This window comes from Crocodylus siamensis, chromosome 12 (genome assembly GCF_052110815.1).
Source record: "Crocodylus siamensis isolate JL-2025a chromosome 12, ASM5211081v1, whole genome shotgun sequence".
Taxonomy (NCBI): domain Eukaryota; kingdom Metazoa; phylum Chordata; order Crocodylia; family Crocodylidae; genus Crocodylus; species Crocodylus siamensis.
In genome coordinates, this window is record NC_143406.1 from 21712613 (window position 1) to 21736594 (window position 23982).

General features: G+C 46.4%; 1 protein-coding gene across 2 annotated transcripts in view; it reads left to right on the forward strand.

The window, feature by feature from the left end:
- The first annotated feature begins 1020 nt into the window (after positions 1–1020).
- NAA60 (N-alpha-acetyltransferase 60, NatF catalytic subunit) overlaps positions 1021–23982 on the forward strand; it is a 38527-nt gene continuing 15565 nt past the window's right edge. Inside the window, exon 1 of one of the 2 annotated variants that reach the window (XM_090024617.1) lies at positions 1021–1169. The gene's annotated coding sequence lies outside the window, so the exon portion shown is untranslated. Of the gene's footprint in view, positions 1170–1201; positions 1720–23982 lie in introns of those variants that run through there. The other variant, XM_090024616.1, reaches the window with a different exon arrangement.

A 23982-nucleotide genomic window follows, 5' to 3' on the forward strand; every position in this document is an offset into this window, starting at 1 on the left:
TTCTGTCCACACTAAGATCCTGTCAGTTCTCCTAGTCGCATGTTGCACTGATTGCGGCTGAGCCACCTTTGGAGAATTACAGGAAATGGAAGTAGCTAAAAAGTGTCTTGGAATAAGAGGTTGAGAACCACTGCTTAAAATCCTCTGGTAAAACTAAAATTTTACATATGACATCACCATAATGAAATCTTTCAGGATGGCATGTACAAAATTGCTCATGTTGCCCTGGGATATTATTTTAGAGGAATTCCGTCAGAATAAATTTTCCTTTTCACGTGCAAAGATTGCAGTTCTAAAACTCTAAATAAAATGCATGAATTAGCCTGCTGGATCTGGAGAGAGGCTTACGTTATGAGTAGGGCACATTAGCATTATGTTTGGAAGTGCACTGTTCATGCTGTGTAGTGTAGGCATTGGTACCTGATTTGTTTCCTCATTTTAGAGAGAAACTGTATTGCTCCCTTTAAGGTGCAATAGTATTTCTAATAACTTAAGTCACTGAGAGTCATACTGAAACTCCATTGGTATTTTCTCCTGAAAACTAATTTAGATTTGTTGGAGATGTGCTGTGCAAAGATGATTTAAACATGCATTTTCCTGTGATGAATGATGAGCTCTCATTGAAGTGATTGAGCTTCAACAAATCCAGATCATTTTTTCCCCCCCAAAAGGGGCTTTTATCTGCCTCATCTATTACCTCAGCTTTTCCCTCGTGAGTACCTGTGTGTTAACTTAAGTTTCTTTCATTGCTGCCTCTCCTAAATCCCTGCTTCTGTGGCAGTTCCCTACTTAAGCACTTGCTCGTGTCGCACTAGTGTCGGCTGCTCCGACCGTGCTGCCATCTGTGCCTCTGACAAACCTATCCTGTCCGGCCTCCGCCTTCCTCACCGGGGGACAGGATGCAGCGGTTGCTGTAGGCCGGGGGAGGGGAGCTCGCGTTTCCAGGACCCGGCTGCCTTGGGGCGGGAGCTCTGGGGGCCCAAAGCCCTCCTCCACGCACGCGTCGAGGCGGTGGCACTACTCGTCACGTGGAACCGGGCAGCCAATGGGGCGGGGGCGCCGCGGGGGCAGCCGGGAGGAAGTGGCGCTGCTGGCGTCGCCGCGGCCCCGACTTGGCGTTCAGAGGCGGCGCAGCCCGGCCCGGCCCAGGCGTCCGGCGCCCGCCCGCGGTGAGTGGGGGCTGGCTCGGGGGGCTCGTGGCGCGGCGAGGCCCGGTCCTCGGCCTGTGCCGGGCGGGGCAGAGCCCCGAGTGCGGGCGGCCTGGCCCGGCTGTGCCCCGCTGCTGGGCGCGGGGTCGGTGCAGGACAGGGACACTGACGGGGGGCGTGTTTCGGTGGCTGGAGCTCGGGAGTGGCAGAACCGAGGGTTTGCAGCAGGCGTCACTTCTTACCCTGGTTCGGTCGCTGAAGCGTCGGCAGTGGTGCCCTGCGATCTCCTGTGGCCTGTCCTCGCTGGCACACGGCAGTAGGAGTGAGCGGGAGACGTGTCAAGGATAACCTGGTACTTGTGGTGCTGGCATCTGGCTCAGTGGTTCTCACCTCGTGGAGTCCTGGCAGGCCTTGGCAAGTACTAGGTCTTGGCTTTCACTTGCTTTTTGACTATGGAAAAACACCACGTTCTTGTGCACAACATACCTGGAATAGAGCATGCACCTGGCTTGTGGAAGGCAGGATGGGGAAGCACAATCTCTTCTTGTGATAAGTGACTGAGCAACAGCAGGTAGGGACGGCCCTGTCTGCTTCCCGTGACTTGCTTGCAGACTTTTATTTTGCTATTGCCCTTTAAACTACTCTTACTGTGTTTTGTGCATATAATGCTCATTGCGGTTTCCAGTTGCTGTTGGAGGGGGTGGGGGAGAATAAAAAGATGCGTGTTGTCTGTACACAAGGAAAATGCTGTAATAAAGTAGTTTCTCTATTTCAGAGAACTTGGAACATAACAGAACTTTTGACACTACAGATTCCTATTTGAAATCTCTGGGTTTGTTTTGTCAATTGTCAGGGTTTGTGCACCTAACAGTGCTCATATTGTGTGGCACCCTGGAGCACACTTCAAAGGATTTCATGGCACCCAGATTGAGCATCACTGGTCTAGCTCACTCATTGAATTTACTTTTACTTTCCTTACTGTGCTTGATTGTCTTCAGAAAAAACAAGGAATGATTAGAGCTGTATGGCAAAGAGAAGGTGGCCTGGGCTTCCTTGTTGATCTGTCTACCACTGAACCAGTTCTGTGGATCTTGATCTTACTGGCTTTGGGTCACCCAGGACCTTGGGGGTTACTATTAGTACTTCAGTCTTCTGATGTTTGGGAATGAGTAGGATTCCACCCCCCGCCCCCCACTCCACCCCCCAAGTCCTTGTGTCTCATTCCAGACAACTGTCCTACATACTTCAACATTTAGCCAAATCTAATGTCTTTATGACAATTACGTCATTCCTGGGGGGGTGGAAAAAGAGCCATGTTGGCTTGCAGTGTATTTGAAATGCAAGGTCTGGGGAAAGAATGTGGTGGCCAGTGGGGAGAGAAATGTTTTTTGAGTTTCTTGGGGAGCCCGTGCAAACCAGGTGTTAAAAAGCAGAAGTAGCTTGGCAGTCCCTTTAAGTTGACTGGTATGCTACAGGAGTGGATGTTATTAACTGATGGTGCTTAAGAGTGACAGCTAAGAATTATTGCTCAAGAGCCTGGCCTGGCTTTCTAGATGCCACCCTTGTTAGACAGACAGGAAGTCCTATTCCCTCAGTTTGTGCTTTGCAGACTGGTTTGAGATTCTAGCTGGGATTTTGTTTGTTTGTTTTTTTTGTTCCTGCATACATTGTAAATGTAGTTGCCTGTTCTAATTCTGAAATGGCAATGTGCCCAGCATGTCTTTTGGTTTTGGAGATAGCAGCTGCTATTGGAATGTTGCTGTATTCAGCATTTGCATGGCACTAAATCTTTCCCCTTGTTGGCAGGTTTCCTATTGCTGGCTTTAGTGTAGCCCTCTGCTTTCATCCCCCTTAAAGCTAGTGTCACAAAACAGATTTCTTTTCTACATCTGACCACAAAAGGTTTAAGAACAAAACCCTCTTAATGATTCTTGTTCCTCGTTCCCTGGGGCAGCTGCTGTATCTGGGACATCAGCAAGCTGTGCTACTTGCAGACTGTCTTAAATATAGAATGTCACCTAGATACAGGCTCTAGCATAACTGGCCATTTCAGTCATTACATTTTAAAATCGAAGTTGCAGAGCTGAAGAGCTGACAACACAGTTTAGTGATGTAACAGAATAATTCATGGTGTGAGGTTTAATCTTTTTTATATCGTATTCCATTGAAAGACTCTGAACATGCATTTCTTAGTCTCTTTTTGGTGTCCATTTCAAAATCTGAACTGTTGTGATAGGAAGCCAACCAACTGTGAAAAATGAAATATACAAAATCAGTTTGTTTCACTCAAGTTTTTGGTCCAGGTTTTTCTGAGCACATCTAAATTTGGGCTGGGGAAATGAAGCTTGAAGTTGCAAGGGAAGTGTGTGCATCTCCATTTTTTAGGGTTTGTTTTTTTTTTCTTTTAATGCAAACAGGGTGTGGTCTAGGCAGCACTGAAGACTTCTGTTCGCAGAAGCAATATAGCACATTGACCATCTGGGAATGCCTTCTGCACTGTCTCAGCCATCACCTGTACTGACTTTCCAGGAGGTGTGGTGTTAACATCATTGGAAATTGGACCAAGACCCACCAACAAAATATAAAGGTGTGAAATCTTAGAATTTTGTAAAGAAAGCCGGGCAGTAGAGAGAGGCAGCTCCACGCAGAAAGATGTTGCTGGTGCAGTCTGAACGCCAGTGAGAACAGGGAGGGACAGTGGTGTTCAGGGAAGTCATTCCTCTCTAGGGCAGTAGTTTGTGACCAGTAAAACATAACTTGTAAGCAAATGTAGCATTGAGACCAAAGGTGGTATGGTCTGTTGTCCCTGGTGATTCAGTGCTCCTCTCCAGTTGTGATGCTGTAACATCTTCAGAACAAAATACAAAATTCACTACTTCATCCCACATTTCCCTCCCCAGTTGGCCTTTTCTTCTCTCTATCTCTGTGACTTCAAAGATTCGGTGCCCTCTGGTGCCCTTGACCTGGAAGTAAGAGAAACATGTAACTTCGGAAAACACTTGGATACCATGGTCCTGGATATTGTTTAAGAACCTAAATAAAAAAGAATATCGACTGGTCTACTTGTCGCCCAGAAGCTGAAGGTTGATTTCTTAACAGTTCTTACCAAGCAGCTTGGGTACAGGTTATTTATTGAAGCTGAAGAGGGCCACATCTTTGGGTTGTCAGTCTTCAGTACTCCTCATCCAATATGAATCTTAAGATGGATTTATAAAACGTCCTGACAGAATTAAAAATGGGATCCCATATGGGGAGCCTAACACTAATTGCTAGGACTTGTCCCTCTTGTTACAAGGAGAAATGGAAGAAACTGTGGAGGATGTTAATTTGAACATGCTTCTGTACTTCCCAGAAAATGGGGAGAGAAAACATATTGACCAATATTAAATAGTCTCAACACTTAAATGCGAAAGATTTTGTCAACCTAGCTAACTCTACTGCACAAATAACTGACACCCTTCACTCCAGGTTAAGGGAAAAGCCCTTAAAGTTCTTCTGGGGATTCTGTGGCATTACTCTCTTCTTCATCTTTATAATACCAGATACCACTTCAGAACAGGGACATATAAATTCTTTGTATAAGGAATTTGCACAGCAAGAGTGGGGGGAGATGAGGGGACTATGTACAGGGTATGTCTAATGTGATACATTCCTTGTCCCACATACCCACCCTTGCATTTGCCATCATTGATTTAGAGGCACCTGGGGATACACACTGACTCGTTTTTCATAGCTGTTAATGGATCTATCATTTACGAATATTAGGGCTGTGAGAAACGGCAGCATTTTGTTTCAGCATTTTGTTTCAGCGTTTTGATTCAACAGCATTTCGTTTTAGATTTTGTTTCGATTTGAAACGGCTGTTCTGTTTTGTTCTGTTGAAACAGGGTTGAAACTGTTTCGACATTTCGCCTGTAGGGTATAATGGTGAAGGACAAAACAGCCTATAACAATCTCATTTCAAGCTTGATTTGGATGAAACCTGCAGGAATGGTAGCCCTTTCTGAGGGCATGAATCCTGCCAAGTTTCAAAGAGAAGGGTGCAGGGAGTTCGGGGAAATTGTACTCCAAATTTTGAAAGCAAAACGCATGTAATGTGTATGTGTTAAGCCACAGCAGGTCAGAACTGCAGGCATGCTAGCCCCTTTTGAGGCCATGAAGCCTGCTAGCTGTCAAGGAGATAGGTGCAGGGACTTCTGGGTTCTCAGGCCCTGCACCTCTGGCTGCTGATGGGCAAAACTCTATGACAGGGTGCTTGTCCAACTGTTTGTCTTAGGAGGAGGGGAGGGGCACAGACTACTGTAGGCCTGGCTGCTAGGCCCTTCTGCAGCCACAAAGCCAGCCAGCTGTTAAGGAGGTAGGTGCAGGGGGGTTCTCGGACCCTGCACCTCAGCTGCTAACAGGCAAACCTCATGACATGGGTGCTTGTGCTAGATAGCTGCTGTGTTCTGCAATCAGTCATGATTCACTCAGGGACCAGCTCAATACACAGTAGGTAGCCAGCATAATGAATTAATGAGCAAGGATTAACACCTACAAAACTGCAGAGGATGGAGAGGAAAGAATCAACACAGAGCCAGGAACTGCTTCTGCCCCAAGACAGAGACGGTCAGTTACACAAGCACCCATGACATGAGTTTTGCCTGTGAGCAGCTAGGGGCGCAGGGCCCCAGAACCCCCCTGCACCGATCTCCTTAACAGCTGGCAGGCTTTGTGGCTGCAGCAGGACATAGCAGCCTGGCCTACAGTAGTTCTCCTCCCCCTGTTCCCCCCTCCCCGTGCCTCAAGACAGACACAGTTGCACAAGCACCCATGGCACAAGTTTTGCCTGTCAGCAGCTAGAGGTGCAGGGCTCCAGAAGCCTCTGCACCTATCTCCTTGAAAGCCGGCAGGCTTCGTGACCTCAGCAGAGGCTAGCAGGCCTGCAGCTTTCACCCTGCTGCGCCTTAACACATGCACTGTCACCCATGTCACGAGTCTTGCTTGTCTGCAGCTTCAGGTATAGTTTTCCCCCCAAACCCCTCCACCTATCTCCTTGAAACTTGGCAGGCTTTATAGCCTCCCCAGGGGGAAACGGGTTGAAACCGTGTTGAAACAAAACTGGGGGTGAAATTTCACTCGGCCCTAATGGATATGTCTCCTTTCTTTTGGAACCTGACTTTATTCTCTGCCTGTCTAACATCCTGTGGTAACGAGTTCTACAAGATAACTGTGCACTGTATAAAAACAGTACTTTGACATTTGTGAGGATGAAACGTAGCAGACCTAAAAAAGACCCTTCCACAGGAAGCTGAATCAAGTTTGTTCACTTGTCTCTCTGAAGTGAAATGGGACCTGGTCTCTAGGTACATAATTCCTGCTTTATTTTAATGTGAGTGAAATATCTAATAACCCTTAATTTATCTGAATTAAAGATGACTTCAAATTTAAGATCACTCCCTAATAATTACATTCTATACATAGGACACTATAAATTGGTTATGATTTTCTAGCTTAGAATCTAATTATTAAAGGATAATCTTAAATTCATCCCTTCCACTGTTGTGGCAAGGAAAGCAGCGGTGGTGGGTGAGGGGCCAGACCCCTATCTTTTGCCCTCCCTGCCAGTCTCCGATTTTCTGTCCTTCCAGTGCCTGTGCCTAAACCTGGCCACCTGCCCTCCCTCTACCTCCCTTGGTGGCTGCCCTTCCTGCTCTTTGCCCCTTTTGTGCCTGTGTGAGGGCTGCCTGCTCCCCCTTTCCCTGCCACCGTCTTCTCTCTCTCATGCACACCACCCTACTGCCATTTCCCTTCTGTGGGAGCTCCAGCTCTACAGCAGTGGTAGCTCCAGACCCAGCCAGAGGGGGTGGAGCTGGAGCAGAAGGTAAGTAGCTGGGGGGAAGGGAGGGTGGCAGGCTTCATAGTCTTTCCCAGCTTCTCCTGCCACAAGCCCTCTTCTCCTGTTTCATGAGCCATCCTGGCAAAGGACAGGCAGCAGCTTGGCTCCAGCTTCAGCCTGGAGCCTGAGGCCAAAGCCAGAGCGGAGCTGTTATCTGCCTCCAGTACATACTCTAATTTAAGATGGCTTCCCCCCCGTCCCCCTTGATTGTGGGGAGAAAAGCCTTATTTTAGATTCAAGTAGATGTAGTAGAAACCTGGCTCTTCTCTTTTACTTTGAACCACTGACCACATGGACTTCCCCTAAACTTGTGAGCATTTAAATGAAGTGTAAGGTTTTTGTATCTAGTTGGAACCCTTCTGGCATCTAATAAAAGGAAAAGGGTGGATTAGTTGGTGGCTGAACATTCCTCTTGAAGTCAGCAGCAGTATAAATTGCAGTAACCATGAAATGAAATTCAGGAGGGAAAGCTATGTTGGTCTATGAGAATTAGTCAGACCTTTGTCCAGTATAGATTGAAAGGGCATTTTAGATTAATATTGGAACAATGCCAACCCTTCAGCAGCAGATGTGTGTCTCAGTGTTGGACTTAGCAGCTGATACCCTACTGAGCAAACTTGCCATGTGGAGAAGATCCACAGCAATCCTCAAATCCAGCTAACACATGGCATGTTCCTGGAGCTTTTTAGGCAATCTAAAACCCTCACTGTGAGAGAGCTCTTCTTTATAGCAGGTAATGCAACAGAATATTTCTTTTTGGTAACCTAACATGTTTTCTCAGAACAAGCCATTGCTAAGTAATGGCAGGTGTGAATCCTTACCCCCCACTAAAGAATTACTTGTAGCACTGGCTTGTTCAGCTGCCTGTATGCGAATGGAGTGGCTGGATTATGTTTATAGTGTTTCCCAAATTTACAGGATCCATTTATGTATAAAACTCATTACAGTGAAGAAACCTAGTTCTTTAACATTTCAGCCACCCTAGTTTCCTGTCAGTCTGGTTGAATAGATCTAAATGGCTGATTTTGATCGTAGGTTGAATCAGTAAACAAGAAATCATGTTGTAAATCACTAGGCTTGTTTTGCTGTGTATTTATTTTCCAGAAAAGATTCATTCTCAGCTGGTAACAATTAAAGCTTGTTGATTTGCAAGCAAGTATATTTTTACACTAAATTTGGTAGTTCCTACTAAACAGGAAGAGACACTATATCAGTGCACCCTGAAAAAATATCTTAATAGGCATTGATTCAAATCCTTAATTTTTAATTCTTTGTTCCAGTGAATGACAGGTTGATTCTGAAAAATAAAATATTTTCTGGATTCTGTTCATAATTAAGGGCACATATTTTTATTAATTATGAGTTAAATTGTGCTGCTTTTTAAAACAATTTATGATATAGCAAATTTAGGCTTCAGACTTTAATTTTAAATGGGTTATTTTTGAGAAATGTATTTAATTCAAAATAGTTAAAACATCAAGTTGTCATTGTTTATCCACCCTGCTTCCACTGTACCTTCTGTTCAATTTTTCAGATATAAATATAATATATTGGTATAGACAGCTGTATTGGAATTATTACCTACTTCTTTCAGCAGCTCCACACCTCTCCTGTACAAATCTAGTGACACTTCCCTAATCCCACCTAATGTTTGTAAATGGAAGGTTACATTAGCTACTGTGTGTTTTATGTAGAATGTTTATCTGAATTGAGGTAAGAAAGGATAATGTAACATGAATAAAACCTTGGTGTTTGCTGGAAAAACTGACCTGGATCAAGTGATTTGTCCATACTGGAAAGTTGTAATTCTGCTTTTTTGCTGCTTTGTTTGGTTCTCCAACACCAAATGCTTGGGCTCTTCTCCCTTCCTCTCTGCAACAGGTAATATAAACTACTGCCCTTTTGTCTGAGATACAACAGTAACCATTAACACACATTCCTCTCTGGCTCAGGAGTCACTTAGGTAGCCAGTGGTAAATGTAAAGTTAGAGGGCACCTATACATGTGATGGACCTCTGCTCCAATATGTGCTAATTAGCACACATCACAGCAGACTTTATTAATAGAGTCTGCTGCAAGTCTAATTAGCATGCTTCAGCAGCCTCCTTGCCAGTGTATTCAGCGTCCCTGCTTTTCAGAATGGTGGTGAGGACACTTCACTTAAAGCCTCCGCCACCAGGATGCTGAATACATGTGATACTGCAGGCACTTTAACTAAAGTGTCTCTCAGAGCCGCTCTAATTAAAGCGTCCACTCCACATGTATAGCTGTCCATAATGCTTACCCCTAGGTGACTTGTAGCAAACCCGTTCCAGTTCAAAAGAGAAAGCTGCTAGGTTAGTTAAATTTGCATTGCGTTATTCATGATGACAGGAAAAAGCTACTGTGTACGAGTAAAAAAACAAACAAAAAAAACCCTGTCCATCTATATCTCCAGGCTCTCCCCTGCCCCCACCCCCAAGACTCAGACCAGGCTCAGGAGCTAGAATCTTTTCCACATGTACAGTTGTGTGTTACTCATATACGTTGCTAAGTTAGAGAGCAGCAGCCACCTTGTTGACTACAATAATTCCCCAGAATGTCATCTTGCTAGAAGACTGTCTGGACATAAATGAGAACAGTATTTTTCCCTGTACCCTCTTGTAATAAAAGAAAATAAAATAACTCTATGTTGTGCTTTCCAAAGTGTTAGAAAGTTAATTTTGTTGTTTAAGGTTGCTCGCCTAGATGCATTTCGCAGCACTGAACTTTTTGTTTCTAGGATCAGGGAATTTACTGTTTACCCATATAGTAATAGTGAAGAGAATTAGAATTATACAGAGGCCCTTTCAGCTAGCATGGAATCACTGAAGCAGTGTTTCTCAACCCCGTGGGTCATGACCCAAAAGTGGGTCTCAAGGATATATGAAAGGATCGTGAACAAACTTTTAAAATGGAACCTCCTTTAAAGGAGAAAAATGTGGGAAACACTGGCTTTTCCCTTGCAGAGTTCCAGCCTGCAGGGGGCTGCTTGGGCCCCTTTGCCCACACACAACCCCCTCTGCCCTGCACGCTGGGGGGCTGGGGCCTGGGGGCAGAGGGTAGTGGATCAGGAATAAGGGGTACTGGGTCAGGACTGACCATTGATGTTTACAAATGGGTCCTGATACAAAAAAGTTTGAAAACCACTGCACTAGAGTAGTATTCATTTTTGTCTTTGTTTCTTCTTTGTACCCCCAATTGTTTCTGTAAGGGATATTTAGGAATCAGACAACCCTCTGGTTCAGCCTGTCCCCATATTAAAGCCCTGCTACTTTTGGATTAGAACTGTGGTAGCAGTGGTTCTGCTTAGGGCTTATTTGCCTTTTTAAAAGATGCACCACAAACAGTGCCGGTATCATACCAGTATAGCCCTCTACTATGGCCACAGTTACACCACTACTAGGTTATTGTATGCAAATTCTCCATTTCTTTAAGACATGGAGTACATACCACTACACTAATATCACTGCATACACACCAGAAAGAAATAGTAAAAATCACACCCCACCTGACATACTTATATTTGAACTTTTAGTAGTAGATTCGACTTCAAATATCCCAGTGGCTGTATGGATTCTAGCAGGATTTCCCTGGTCGTTGTGGGCAGGAGGAGTTCTAGCTGTGCCAGACAGCCGGAGCCCTGAAAAATGCTGACCTGTTCATACCTACCTATGCATGTGCATTTGATTTGTTTTGAGGCTGAGTTTTGATGCCCTAGGAAGCACTTTCACTGGCAATGTTTGTGATCTGAGTTTAGGATCTCAAGAGCACCGTTTGTGCTTGTTGTTTTATTAATTCTCTGGGCACCTTGGTGTCCTGCTGGCCTGCTTTTCTTTATTCACCTCTACTGGAAACTTGACTGACTTGTTTTTAAACCTTTGTCACTAGTTTTTCCTGAATTTCCTGTAGTTTTATTTCCAGACCGAACACCAGACCCATCACCAGTTTTTCCCTCCGATTGCATATACTCAGGAGAACACTGAAACCCCTTCCAGCTGCTTAGAAAGCCTAAGGGCTACATATAAAACCACACTTTACTTCAGGAGTTCCCAAGAGATAGGAGATGGTAGGATCAATCAGATGAGCTACATACAAAGCAGAAGCTGTAGTAATGAGATCTAATTAATATGTTACAACTGCAGGTGGATGTTGTAAAGTGCTGTAGATGGATGTGTGTACAGGCAGTCCTTGGACTTGCAACACAATTGGTTCCTTAAAACCACATCTTCATTCGAAACACTGTAACTCGGAACCAATTTTTCTCATAGGAAATGATGTTATAAATGGAAGAGTGGTTCCTGATTCAAGGCCTGATACCTATTTTCACCAAAAATAACCCAGAATTTTGTTTTCAGTCAATTATAGATGAGTAATATAGCTACATTAATTATTTTGTAAATAGCAATCATATTGATTTGGAAGGACTTATTTGAGGTGACTTGGGACTTTTTTGAGGGGTCTTGGTTGGACTTTTTGAAAGGTTCTTGGCTGGAGTCTTCTCAGGAGTCTTGGCTGTAGATTTTTCTGGAGTCTTGTCTGCTTTCTTAAAGAAAGCGTCCAAGGAAGTTTGGACAGATGTTCTCCAGGGAGATGGGCAACACAGCAAACTTGTTTGCTGGCTTGGTGTTGCATTAGATCAAGCACTGTAAAGTCAAAATTGAGGTCAGAAAGTTGAAACAGGTTGTCAATTTAGAAACATTGTAACTCAAAGTTGTAAATTGAGGACTGCCTGTATATCTGTGTGCTTTTGCTTAGTAACTGTTGATATCTTGGCCAAAGAGATCTTAGATTGTCATGCTTCAGAACAAAAGGACCAGCTAAACTAGAAGGGGCCATTGAGTACCGAGCCAGGCTTTCCCTTGATGGGAAGAGCCAATACAAGAAGCTTTCAGGGCAGGCATAAATCCCCGTGCTTTCAGGTGTTTAACTGAAACACTGCTATTACAGCTGGTAATCACATAGGGGTGCACCAGTATATCAGTTGGCTATTGGATCAACACAGATAAATGAGAAATGATGTTATTGGCTATCAGCTTTTTTTTTTTCCTTTCCTTTTGGTGTTGTAACTGATTAATTAAGTCTGTGTCCACAGAGCACCCTGGTGAGCATAATCCAGTCCCCATGCACTGCTGATGGGCCAAACCCACAGCAGATTCCAGGTCCTGGTGAATAAGGGGAGGGGGTGCTAGAGAGTGGTCACAGGGCACTGCGCTCAGCAACAAAGGGACCATTACTGGCTCTTGCTGCAATATCAGTGCTGCATGTGCACTAGGGGCCTGAGCACCAGGGCTGCCATGGAGACATTGAGCTGTGCGCAGGCAGGGTAAGGTGCCGCATGAGGGACATTCTGCTCTGCTGGGCACCAAGCACCCTTGCAAAAGCAGCTTTGCCCCAGCAACTGTGGACACTGAGGCAGCATCATGCTCTGTGGCTCCAAACATACCTAATGCTGTTCTCTGTTCAGGGTTTTGCCCTGCCTGCTCAGGACAGCAGCACGGGCTGCACAGGAATGGGTAGGAGCTGCAGGCGAGGAAGCTATGTGCATGGGAATAAAGAAGTCACTGCATTCCTCACCAAGGGCCAGAGCAGGCGGGGGGGGGGGTGTTAAACCTGTTTGTTTGTTTGTTTTGTATTTATGTCAGTAGTTTAAAATGCTTTGCAGTATTACTAAATATTGGTTATTGGATTGGCATCAGCCAATATGGGTGATTAATCATTGGCTATCAGTATCCACTGAGAAAATCTTTATCGGTGTAGCCCTAGCAATCAGCTTAAGTTTGAGGATTTGAAGTTTCTTATAGGCTGGGGTGGACAAAATGTGGCTCACGGGCTGTTCTATGCAGCCCGTGGGGCCCCTAAAAAAGTTTAGAAAATTAATATCTATCTACCCTTGGCTGCCTGTCATACGGCCCTTGATGGCTTGCCAAAACTCAGTAAGCAGCCCTCTGCCCGAAATAAATGCCCGCCCTTGTTGTAGGCCTTAGTCTAGCTGATAATACTGTTCTTGCTCATTTATGCTAATTCTTATTGTGAAACATTGTTTACTTCAATATCCTGAGGCATGCTATTTATAGGTTGCATAAAAGTATCATTTAAAAGGGCCCACCAACAGCAGAAGCCACACTTTGGGGTCCGGCTCTGCACGGGTGGAAACCTGTCACACCCCCGTGAGCCTACGAGCGCCAGGGACCCCCAGCAGATGCAGTGGATGCTGACCTTGACCCCCAGTGCAGCCGAGAAGTGCGTGGGTGGGGCCCACAGTGAGTGGATGTTATAGCTGTGGGAGGCAGCTGAGAGGAGCCAAGGAGGGTGTATTGTTGTTGTGTCCTCCCAGCTGCTACTCAGTTCAGTCTCCCAGGGAGCCACGCGTCCCGGTGCCACCCAGCATGTGAAATAGAGGAAGGGGGAGGCACTTATATGCCCCCTTCTCCTGTGGGTCAGGGATCTCCCAGGCCCTAAAGAAGCACAGCAGCAGGCTCACTGCACATGTGCAGGATTTAAAAGGACCTGTCAACAGCAGAATCCGCACTTTGGGGTCCAGCATGAAACGTATGTGTGGAAGCCCATTGCACCCCTCCAAGCCTGGATCCCCAGCAGACACAGCAGACCCCAACCTTGACCCCCCAGCGCAGCCAGGTAGTAGGTGGAGTCTGTGGTTGGTGAGTGTTAGATAGCTGCGGGAGGCAGCTGAAAGGAGCTAAGGAGGGTTATGCCCCTGCCCCCTCCCCCCCCCACTCTTATTTGGTCTACCCCCCCAGGGAGGCGCATGCCCCACCCCCCTGGTACCACTGAGGCCTCTACCCAGATGGAGCTCATGGCTCCAGGCTCTACCCAGGCAGAGCCCCTGGCTCTTGGCTGTGGAGGCTGCCTGGCACAAATGCAGGCATGTGGGTTCAGGAACAAGAACACCTCCCCTTGTGGGGTGTGCTTCACAGTAGAGTCCCTGGAATGCCAGATAGGGGAGCTCCAGGCTGTGGTTCAGAGGCTGCGTGCCATCAGGAATGGCGAAGAGGAGACCGATGCCTACCAAAAGGCTCTTCATCTAAAGATTGAGGAGGGAAGAGCAAGGAAGGCTAGCAGGATGAGGGTGTACAAGAGGAGCCCCTGTAAAGTCCAGGTGGGGGTTACTTGGACAGAGGTAGCCCCTGGCCCCAAAGCATCCTGTACCAGGGTCACCACCCCCCTGACGCTTTAAAACTGATATGAACCCCTTGCAACATCAGCAGAGTTGCTGGCTCCAGCACTTGAGGAAGGAAGGTGACTAGCAACCACACCTAAGAAGAGGTGCAGAGTGGTTGTTGTGGGAGACTCCCTCTGGAGGGGGACAAAGGGTACGATCTGCCACCCCAGCCCCTTAGCCCATGAGATTTGCTGTTTCCCAGGGGCCCATATCCAGGATGCAGCCAAGAGGATCCCAAAACTTACCTAGCCCTCCGACCTCTACCCCATGCTCCTCATCCATGTGGGCACAAATGACACGGCTCGGAGCAATCCCGGGCAGATCATAGGTGACTATGGGGCTCTGGGGGCTGGGCTTAGACAGTTGGGGGCACAAGTGGTTTTCTCCTCAATCCTCCCCATTACAGGCCACAGGCATAGGAGGATGAGATGTATTGAAGAGGTAAACAGAAAACTGTGGCACTGGTGCCACTATGAAGGCTTCGGCTTCTTCAATCACAGTCCACACCTCAGGCAGAGAGGCAGCATTCTGCTAGGAAGAGACGGCTTCTGCCTTACCCGAACAAGAAAAAAGCTGTTTTCAACCAGATTGGCTGACCTGCTCAACAGAACTAAGATCACTGGGCAACGGGTGGACATGCATCAGAACAAGCCCAGGAAGAGTCAAACACATAATCAGTAGGTCAGGAAATACAATCAAACTTACTCCTATCCCAGCCTAAACAATAAGAAATATGATCTCATAGGGATAACAGAGAGCTGGTGGGACTCCACCTATGACTGGAGTACGAATATAAATGGCTATACCTTGTACAGGAGGGATCGTGCTGGGAGTAAGGGTGGGAATGTAGCTCTCTGTGTCAAGGAGCAGTACATTTCCCTGCTAGCTGACATAGGCACCCAAGGAGGGTGACTTGAAGCCCTCTGGGTTAGAACACAGGGAGAATGTGGTGAAGGGGATATTACTGTAGGAGTCTGTTACAGACCTCCTAACCAGGAGGAAGTGCTTGACCATGAATTCTCTAGGGAACTAACAGAGGCTGCATGCTCTCAGTGCACAGTTATCATGAGTGATTTCAGCCACCCTGACATCTCATGGGAGGAGCATTCAGCCAAATCTGATCAGTTGAGTAGCTTTCTCACTTGTATTGACAAGCTCTATCTGACTCAGGAAGTCCATGGGCTGACAGGAGGCGAGGCGCTGCTAGATCTGGTTCTGGCCAAAGCGGATAATCTAGTGAGCGACCTGAGGATTGAACGGAAGCTCAGTTACAGTGATCACGAGTTGATCACCTTCTTTATCCATTGCAAAGCTGATAAATCAGTCAGCAATGCAGAAATTCTCAACTTTAGGAAAGCTGACTTTCACAAGTTCTGGAGGCTGGTTGTCAAGGTCCTGAAAGATCACAATCTGACAGCAAAGGGAGTCCAAGATGAGTGGTCAGTTCTTAAGGATGCAATCCTAAAAACACAAAGGAAGTTCATTTTGGCCTGCAGGAAAGGTAGTAAAAGGGCTGGGAAACCCCCTTGGCCAAATAGCGGACTCATGGACCTCCTCAGTCTTAAGAGAGAAGCCTGTAAGGAAGACAGGAAATACCTCTAAGGAGGATTATGCATCACTGGCCTGCATCTTTAGGGAATGGACCAAAAAAGCCAAGGCTGATACTAAGCTAAAGCTAGCTATGGGAATCAAGGACAATTAAAAAGTCCTTCTTCAGATACCTAGGAAATTGAAAGGAAAACAAGGTCAACATTGGACCCCTGCTGAATCGAATGGGGCAGCTGACACCTGACACGCAGGAAAAAGCTTAATCTCCTCAATGATTACTTTGCATCAGTTTTCCACCAGCCAAGGGGATCACTCTGCCTGATGGGACACAGGGCTACAAGGTTACGGGTGACCATATGCCTACATTTGTTGAAGACTTTGTGAGGGAACACCTTGAGAGACTGGACATCCATAAGTCACCAGGCCCTGATGGAATGGACCCAAGAGTGCCAAAAGAGTTGGTTGACATCATAGCTCAACCATTGGCGCAAATATTTGAGAACTCATGGCACTCAGGAGAGGTTCCTGAAGACTGAAAGAAGGCCAGCGTGGTGCCTATCTTCAAGAAAGGAAGGAAGGAAGGAACATCCAGAAAACTACAGGCCAATTAGTTTGACTAATCCCTGGGAAGATCTTGGAAAAAATTATCGAAGAATCCATCAACCACAGGCTGACAGAAGGTGCCATTCTGGGAGACAGCCAACGTGGCTTTGTTACAGGTAGGCCGTGTCTGACCAACCTCATCTCCTTCTATGACCAGGTGACTCATCACCTGGATTGGGGGGAGAGGTTGATGCCATTTACTTGAATTTCAAAAAAGCCTTTGACTTGGTCTCCCATGACGTCCTCATGGCAAAACTGGGGAACTGTGGCCTCAACAGCCTTATGGTTCGATGGCTGGGAAACTGGCTCTGATTGGACCTGGAGAGTGATGGTCAGCGGAACCAAGTCAGCATGGTGTGTGGTGATCAGTGACGTCCCTCAGGGTGCAGTACTTGGACCAGTACTCTAATATATTGAACAATCTGGATTCATGCATCAGAAGTGGGCTGGCTAAGTTTGTGGATGACATCAAACTGTGGGGAAGCAAGCATGGTCACACTGACGGATAGGCTGGGGATTCGGGCTGACCAGGATAGGCTCGCAAGATGGGCAGATATAAATCTGATGACCTTCAACACAGAGAAATGCAAGGTGCTGCACCTTGGGATAAAGAACCCACACCATACCTATAGGTTTGGCAGTGCTTCACTGGCACTGTGTTCAAAAGAGACTTGGGGGTCATGGTTGACCACAAGATGAATGAGTCACCAATGCAATGCCACAGCCCACAAAGCAAATAAAACCATGGCTTGCATCTACCAGTGTATCTCAAACAAGACCCAAGATGTCATACTCCGGCTTTATTCAGCCTTGGTGAAGCCGCAGCTGGAGTACTGCATCCCGTTCTGGGCTCCACAGTTTTAAAAAGATGTGGAGAAGCTTGAGAGAGTCTAGCAGTGAGCCACGTGCATGATCAGAGGTCAAGAGAGCAGGCCATATGAGAGGCTGAGAGACAGGGGACTCTTCACTTTGAAAAGTGTAGGCTCGGGGGATTTGGTGGTAGCCTATAAGTATATCAGGGGTGTACATCAGGATCTGGGAGAATGTCTTTCCCTGGTGTGCCCTGGTGAACAGACAAAGTCACAAACCTGCTGGAAGACCGTTTTAGACTGGACATAAGGAAGAACTTGTTTACCATCTGAGTCTCCAGAGTCTGGAATAGAGTCCCCCAGAAGTGGTTGCAAGCACCTGCTCTGGACACATTCAAGAAATGTTTGAATGGTTATTATGCTGGGGTCATCTGACCCCCGCTGACTTCCTGCTTTTTGGGCAGAGGGCTGGACCAGATGATCTTGCGAGGTCCCTTCCAGCCTTAATGTCTATAAAATCTTCTGCTTGTTTTCAGTGTTTTTTTTAATTTTGCCTCCTACATATTCTTGTACCATGGAAATACTCTTTTCTGTCCCTATTCACTGCTCTGCATCATGTTCAGTAGTAGTAGTACTCTGTGTCAGACTTCAGTCTCTATCAAGTGTTAATTTATTTGCGGGCCAGACATTGAACAGTTCAGTGGCTCCCTTCATAGCTTTCTTAAAGTGAAGATTAACAAAGCTTCTGTGTTCTGCGTTTTCAAAGGAAATTGTATCCCGGTATTATTGAAAATCCCATATTTCTTCCATATAAAGAACGGGCAAATTTTTACTCTCTTTACTTTGTAAAAAATATCTCTAGATTGGGGTGCTTAACCTCTGGCCCACCAGCCAAGTATGACCTGCAGAGCCTTGGAATCCAGCCTGCAGGGCTCCCTTCAAGTCAGGGAATTTGGTGGCCGTGCAGCAGTGGTAGTTAACATTGCCATCCCTCCCCACTGCCAAAATCCCAAGCCCCGTGCAGTGAGTCAGAGCAAAACCACGACCCTCCCTCAGCATGGCCAGATCGGCGCCAGGCCACACCGCCTCCCTCTGTGCAGCTGGGGTGGGGTATAGCTCAGCCCCCTTTTCCCCATGTGGCTGAGCTATGCCCTGCAACGCTGTGCCAAACCTCTTTCTCTGCCTAGCCAGATTAGGGCTGGGCCGTGCCTCTTTCTTTTCCAGAGCTGAGCCACACCTCCCCCCATGGGGTTCAGTTCATGCCAGGCCACACCTCTTCCTCCACAGGGCTTGTTTGGGGCCAAACCATGCTTCCTTCCCCCATGGTGCTTGACTGGAGAGCTAGATCAGGGCTGGGTCATACCCCTTCCCCACCCACTAGGTCAGGTTGGAGATGAGCCAAGCCTCCTTTCCCCACAGGTCTGGATTGGGGATGGGCTGCTCTCCTACCTCCTTCTGGATGGAGCCCCGCCACATGTGCCCTGGGCACTGGGTTGGGTCTACTGGCTAGATTCAGTCCCTGGGGCATTGCCCACCTGGCTCCGTGGACAAAAAGGTTGATCACCACTGCTCTAGATGGTTTAAAAAACTGTCTTACTGCAATCACAAATGCCAAAATCCATTTCAGAAACAGAACTCCTTTAAGGCAGCAGATTTAAAAAAAAACAAACTAAAAAACTACTTTGTAGTTCTTCTGTTTAAAAAAAATAAATTGCATATCATAGAAGATGAGTCAGAAGAGACCTTGTAGATCTTCAAGTCCGACCCCCTGCCTGGGCAGGAGGACAAAAAAAAAAGCTGGGCTCAGATGACCCCAGCCAGGTGAACATCAAGCCTCCTCTTAAAGATCCCCAGGGTAGGAGCCAGCACCACTTTGCTTGGAAGTTGGTTCCAGATCCTAGCCGCCCTGACTGCAAATGTTATTCATGCAGGAAGGGTCCAACCAGCTGACATTCCAGCCTACTCCCTTTTAAGTGCTAAAGGTACTGAGCAGTCTGAGGAGAAGACCACAGTCACTGAGGAACCTCTCCAACCTGGGGCTCAGTCCATTAGGCCATAACAGCCCCAGCAGTATCATCAAGAAGGATGGGGTATATTTGAGATGTTCATGGGCAAAAGTGCTTGGGAAAACTAGAGTTGTAACACATGTTGCTGGAAGAGTGCCAGGGTCCTATGTTGGGGATGTAGCTTGTTCCTATTAGCAGGAGTAACTGTATCCCTTTCCCAGAGTTCTTGCTGTATTCCAAAGACCAAGTGTCTGGGGAAATTTCTGGTCTAGCAGAGTCCCGGTGTAGGGCTACATAATCTGCATTCAGGGAAGTGTTGAATTAAAAAATCTTGTTATTTTGTGCCTGTAACAAGTTTTGTGTATGGTGTGTGTGCATATCCCAATTTCTCCTAAATTGTCCTTGGGGACCTTCAGATTTCACACAGTCTGAAGGAATGATTGTTCCCAGCTCTGTGGAAAAATGGTTGGAACAGAATGTGCTGTGTGTGTTGCTAAGGCAGATCAAGCTGAAATCATGACTTAACTTTAGAGAACCGATGTGCACGCTTTGAATGGTACACCCCATCCTTTTGAGGAATAGAGTTTAAATCTGTTACATCTCAACCTACTAGAACCCAAACATGATGGAGGCCCAGTAAACTAGGTAGAGCCTCCTTTTCCTTTTTTGGTTCTGGCTTGATACTTTAGGTTGCACTATGCTCACATTTTTAAGCTTCCTTTGGTATCCACAAAAGTTAGAAATTTAACGTAATGAAAGCAAAGGTTTTCAAAATCAAATGAAAGTGGGAGTTGTTTTTAAGAAAATAGATATTGTGAAGCTAGTGCTCCTGCAAAATTGTCAGCTTCTCTTGCAGCCATAAAATTAAGGGCTGTGTCCTGTGTGAATTACACTTGTTTGGTCTCACTTCTGTCTACCACTGCTCAGACTGCCAACAAGTGCTGATGATAATCCCCAAAACTCAGTGGATAGTTAGATTCTCACTTAGTCCAGCAGGGCCAGTAAGAGCAAAGTGCAGCAGACAGTAAAGCTGTAGGTCTCTGATTTGGGGACTCGTAGATGTTGATCAGGTCAATGTAAGGAAAGCAAACTAGAGCAGTCATTTTGATTTGCAGATCCCTAAAAAATATCTTGAATGGAGTTATGGACCCCATTGGAAATTTTGAATGGAGGTGTAGACCCCTTTGAATTGTAAGCGTGGGTATTCGCATACTTTTGATTGATCATAGTCATCTTTCATGGACCCCTTAGACATATTCTACAGACCTCACCCACCCAGGGGTCCATGGACCACAGGTAGAAAACCACTGGACTAGAGCATCCATTGATCTCTCCTGGCCTTAAGTCCTGTAAATCCCAAATCTGGTCTCTCCTATGATTCTTGCTCTGGATCAGTACTTTCACCTGTCCAGGGTACCATTCTGTTTTGTTTGTCTTCTACTGTAAGATGCCTTGAGCCTTTGTTGGAAAGGATGACATATAACTAAACAAACAAAGAAATAAATGAAATGTTATTAACTTACTATATGAGTTGGTTTGATTCAGTACAAAGGAGTTAATAGCATGGTGTTTGTTGGAAATAAAACATGCTGAAGTATCCATGATGCATGATCTTTGGGTATACTGACTTAATCTCACTTGATACTTAACTCCCAGCATTTTAAAGGTGGCATCCTTTTCTTTTGAAACTTACCCTGGAATAACACCTGTACCAGTTGTAGTGGCAAAGCCATGAAACATCTGGCTTTCTCTGCAAGTCAGAAGCTTCTTGCCTTAGTGCTCTGTCTGGAGACACTCAGTGCTCAAGTGTCTGCAGTGTGTCTTGTGTCTGTATCAGCAAGCAAGCCATAGGGCTGTAAGGGCCAAACCTGCAACATTTCTGATCGACGCCACCTTTCCACTCCATGCTGTCCTGAGGGCAAGTACAGTCTGTTTGAATTGCTAGAACAAAACTAGAGAACGTATGGCTGTAGTTGCTTGACTGCTTTCCATTAGTTAATGTTTTTTGCTAACCCTGGGATTGTGTGCTTGTTGCCTATAAACTGCATCAGGTGAATCTCTCTAGATTAGTGGATGTTAGCCTTTTAAATTCATGCCACCCTCTAACTTGTCTGAATTTGGTGGCTGACCAGGTTGGTTGAGAACCACTGTAAAGTCTCTGCTTTCTTATTTCCAGGCTGCCACTACTAGATTGAATTGCCCCACATGCCTCTTTCCAGAAGGATGTGTGGAGCCTGCAGTAGGTTTTGCTCCCTACCCCTCTCTTCCCCCATTACCTGGCAGTTTGTAAATAGGAGATGCAGGTTTTACAGAAGCCAAACAGTGGCTGTGCCCTACACTTAAAGGCTGTCGCCAGTTGACCCATCTGCAGCACCACATACCACACATTCAGGTGTTTTCCATGCTGCTGTCTTGCAATGCAGAGGTTTTTTTGACCTCTGGATCTCTGCACAGAAAAAAACTGGAGTGGTGTACACAGGGACAGCATGCATCCCTCAAAACTAGAGCCTGGCTGGCAAGAGCCATGCTCCAGCTGCTGGCCAGACTCTAAGCTGCAGAAGCAAAGCAGCTGCAGCTTCCTAGCCCCCAGGACCCCAAGTAAGGCAGCTGGGGCCAGCAGGTGTGCTGGCCCCAGCGTCCCTTACCGCACCTAGGGTAACCTGCCGTGCATGGCATGGATGGTTGTACCCGGGGAACCAAACATCTGCACTCATCTGGATATAGCCAAAGAGTCTCCCTGGGGCTGCTGCCTGTACTTCCAGTTCACAAACTACCAGCCTGTAGAGGAGTAGAGCAGGGAAGGGAGGGGAGCAAAACCCATTGAGGCAGGAGTGCCTGCTGCTCCTGTTGCAGCTGCTTCACTGTCCAGCTCTGTGCATCTCTCTTGGAAATAGGTATGTGGGACAGTTTCACCTGGCTGGTGCTGCCATCACAGGATCCTTAAAAGGGTCTTGTAGCAACCCAGTTGAAAACTGCTGCTCTAGTCTAGATCATTATGCCCTTCTCTTCTGGCGTTGTGGGTGTTCTCTGCTCTTTCTAGTTATATGTCCAGATCATTTTTGACTTTGCTCCAAAAAATGGGGGAACTGCCTAGTTCTTGAGTTTAAATGACTCCTGAAAATCCTGTTTCCTAAGGCGGCCTAACTAATTTGAAAATGCCGTTGCTTGAAGGCCTGAGGGATGCTTATGACTGAAACAGTTCTACTTATCACTTACTGTCTGAGAGCTTTTTTGAGTTTTGGGGGGGGAGGTGTAGAGGAAACAAATTATAGAAACTGGAGCAGAGAAGATGGAAAAAGGCAGGGACCTTTTTCAAACTGTGGGATGGAAAAACCCAGCGCCAGTCCAAAGTGAACCAGGTGGCTTCAGCAGCATATCAGTGGCGAGAGGCTCTTTTAAAAAAAAAAATAAAAAAAAAATGGATAGACAGGACAAATTCTCTACAAGAGACAAAAGGTGACCAATAATTGCTGGAGTATACAAGCTGTTGTCTGGCTGTGTCAAACAGCAAAAAAACCAACAGCAAGCATTTAATTTGACACCCGTTCCTCACAGAAGTTCCCATGAATATCAGTGCATTTGTCCAGGGGTTGGTATCATATGTCCTGCGGGGAAGAGCCAGCCCATGGAGACACTGGATCCAGCCCTCAGAGCTGGAGGGCTCTATAAAGAATATTTGTCCCTTCTGGAGTGTATGATGAAGCTCCGCTCTTTTCTTTGTGCACAGGGAAGTAATTATTTGTTTTGCCGCTTACTGGCCGCCCTTTTCCTCCCTTTATTTTTAAATAAGCTTTGTGATAACGTAGTAGAAAATTTCTCATTGTATATTTGTGTGATCCCACAGATTCTGTGGTGATGACAGTGAAGGAAGAGAAGTTGAGATTTTTTTTTTTGTACTCCCTGCTGTGCTTTAAATCCAGACTGAGGTGAAGTGTTGGTACAGAAAGACCAGAAGCAGAGTTAATTGATCTCATTCTACTGTCTGTCCCTGAATAAAGTTAAAAAGTAAATAGCATGTACTTCCCTTACCTTGTTTGTTTAAATTTAAGGAAAAAACAGGCACTGAAAACTGTTGACACACTAACTTTAGCACACTGTGCATGATATGCCGTGGTTGTCCACTCATCTACTTCAACACAGTTTAACTCTCTTTCACTGAGATCATTGCAGCACCTCCAGTTTCACTGTCACTCACTATCTGTAACTTACTAGTTCAATTTCAGGATCAAATTGAGGCAAATCTGATTCAGAACCAAAGATGTGGGGTGGAAAATTTTCTGTGGAAAAATAAAGCACTAGAAAATTTTCTGCCCCACATCTCTCACCAGGGGACCTACCTGGCTTCCCTGGCATCTAGTAGCTCTTTCTGTCCCTGATGTAGTGCTTGCGCTGGGCAGCCGGGGGAGGGGGAGCATGCAGTTGGGTGGGAGTGCGGAGTGTAGCCCCAGGGGAGCCCACGCCCAGGGGAGCAGCAGGAGCACAGATCAGGTGGGAAGGGTGTGGGGTGTAAGGAAGGGTTGAGGGGGGTGGCCCCCCATGGTGCACAGCCCTTGCCACCACCTGTGGCAGCAGCAGACAGCGGGCTCTTGAGGTGCTCATGGGCCACGCAGGAACAGCCGCCTGGTGGCGTACTGCTCCAACCAGTTCTGGAAGCTGCGTATGGTGGCAAGGAGCAGAGCCAGGCTGGCTTGTCTCTATTGCGCAGGGCTCCCCAGAGCTCATGTGCAACTACTGGCACTCGTGTATCAGCAGGGGGAAGCCCTGCATGATGGAGCTAGCTACCTTCCCT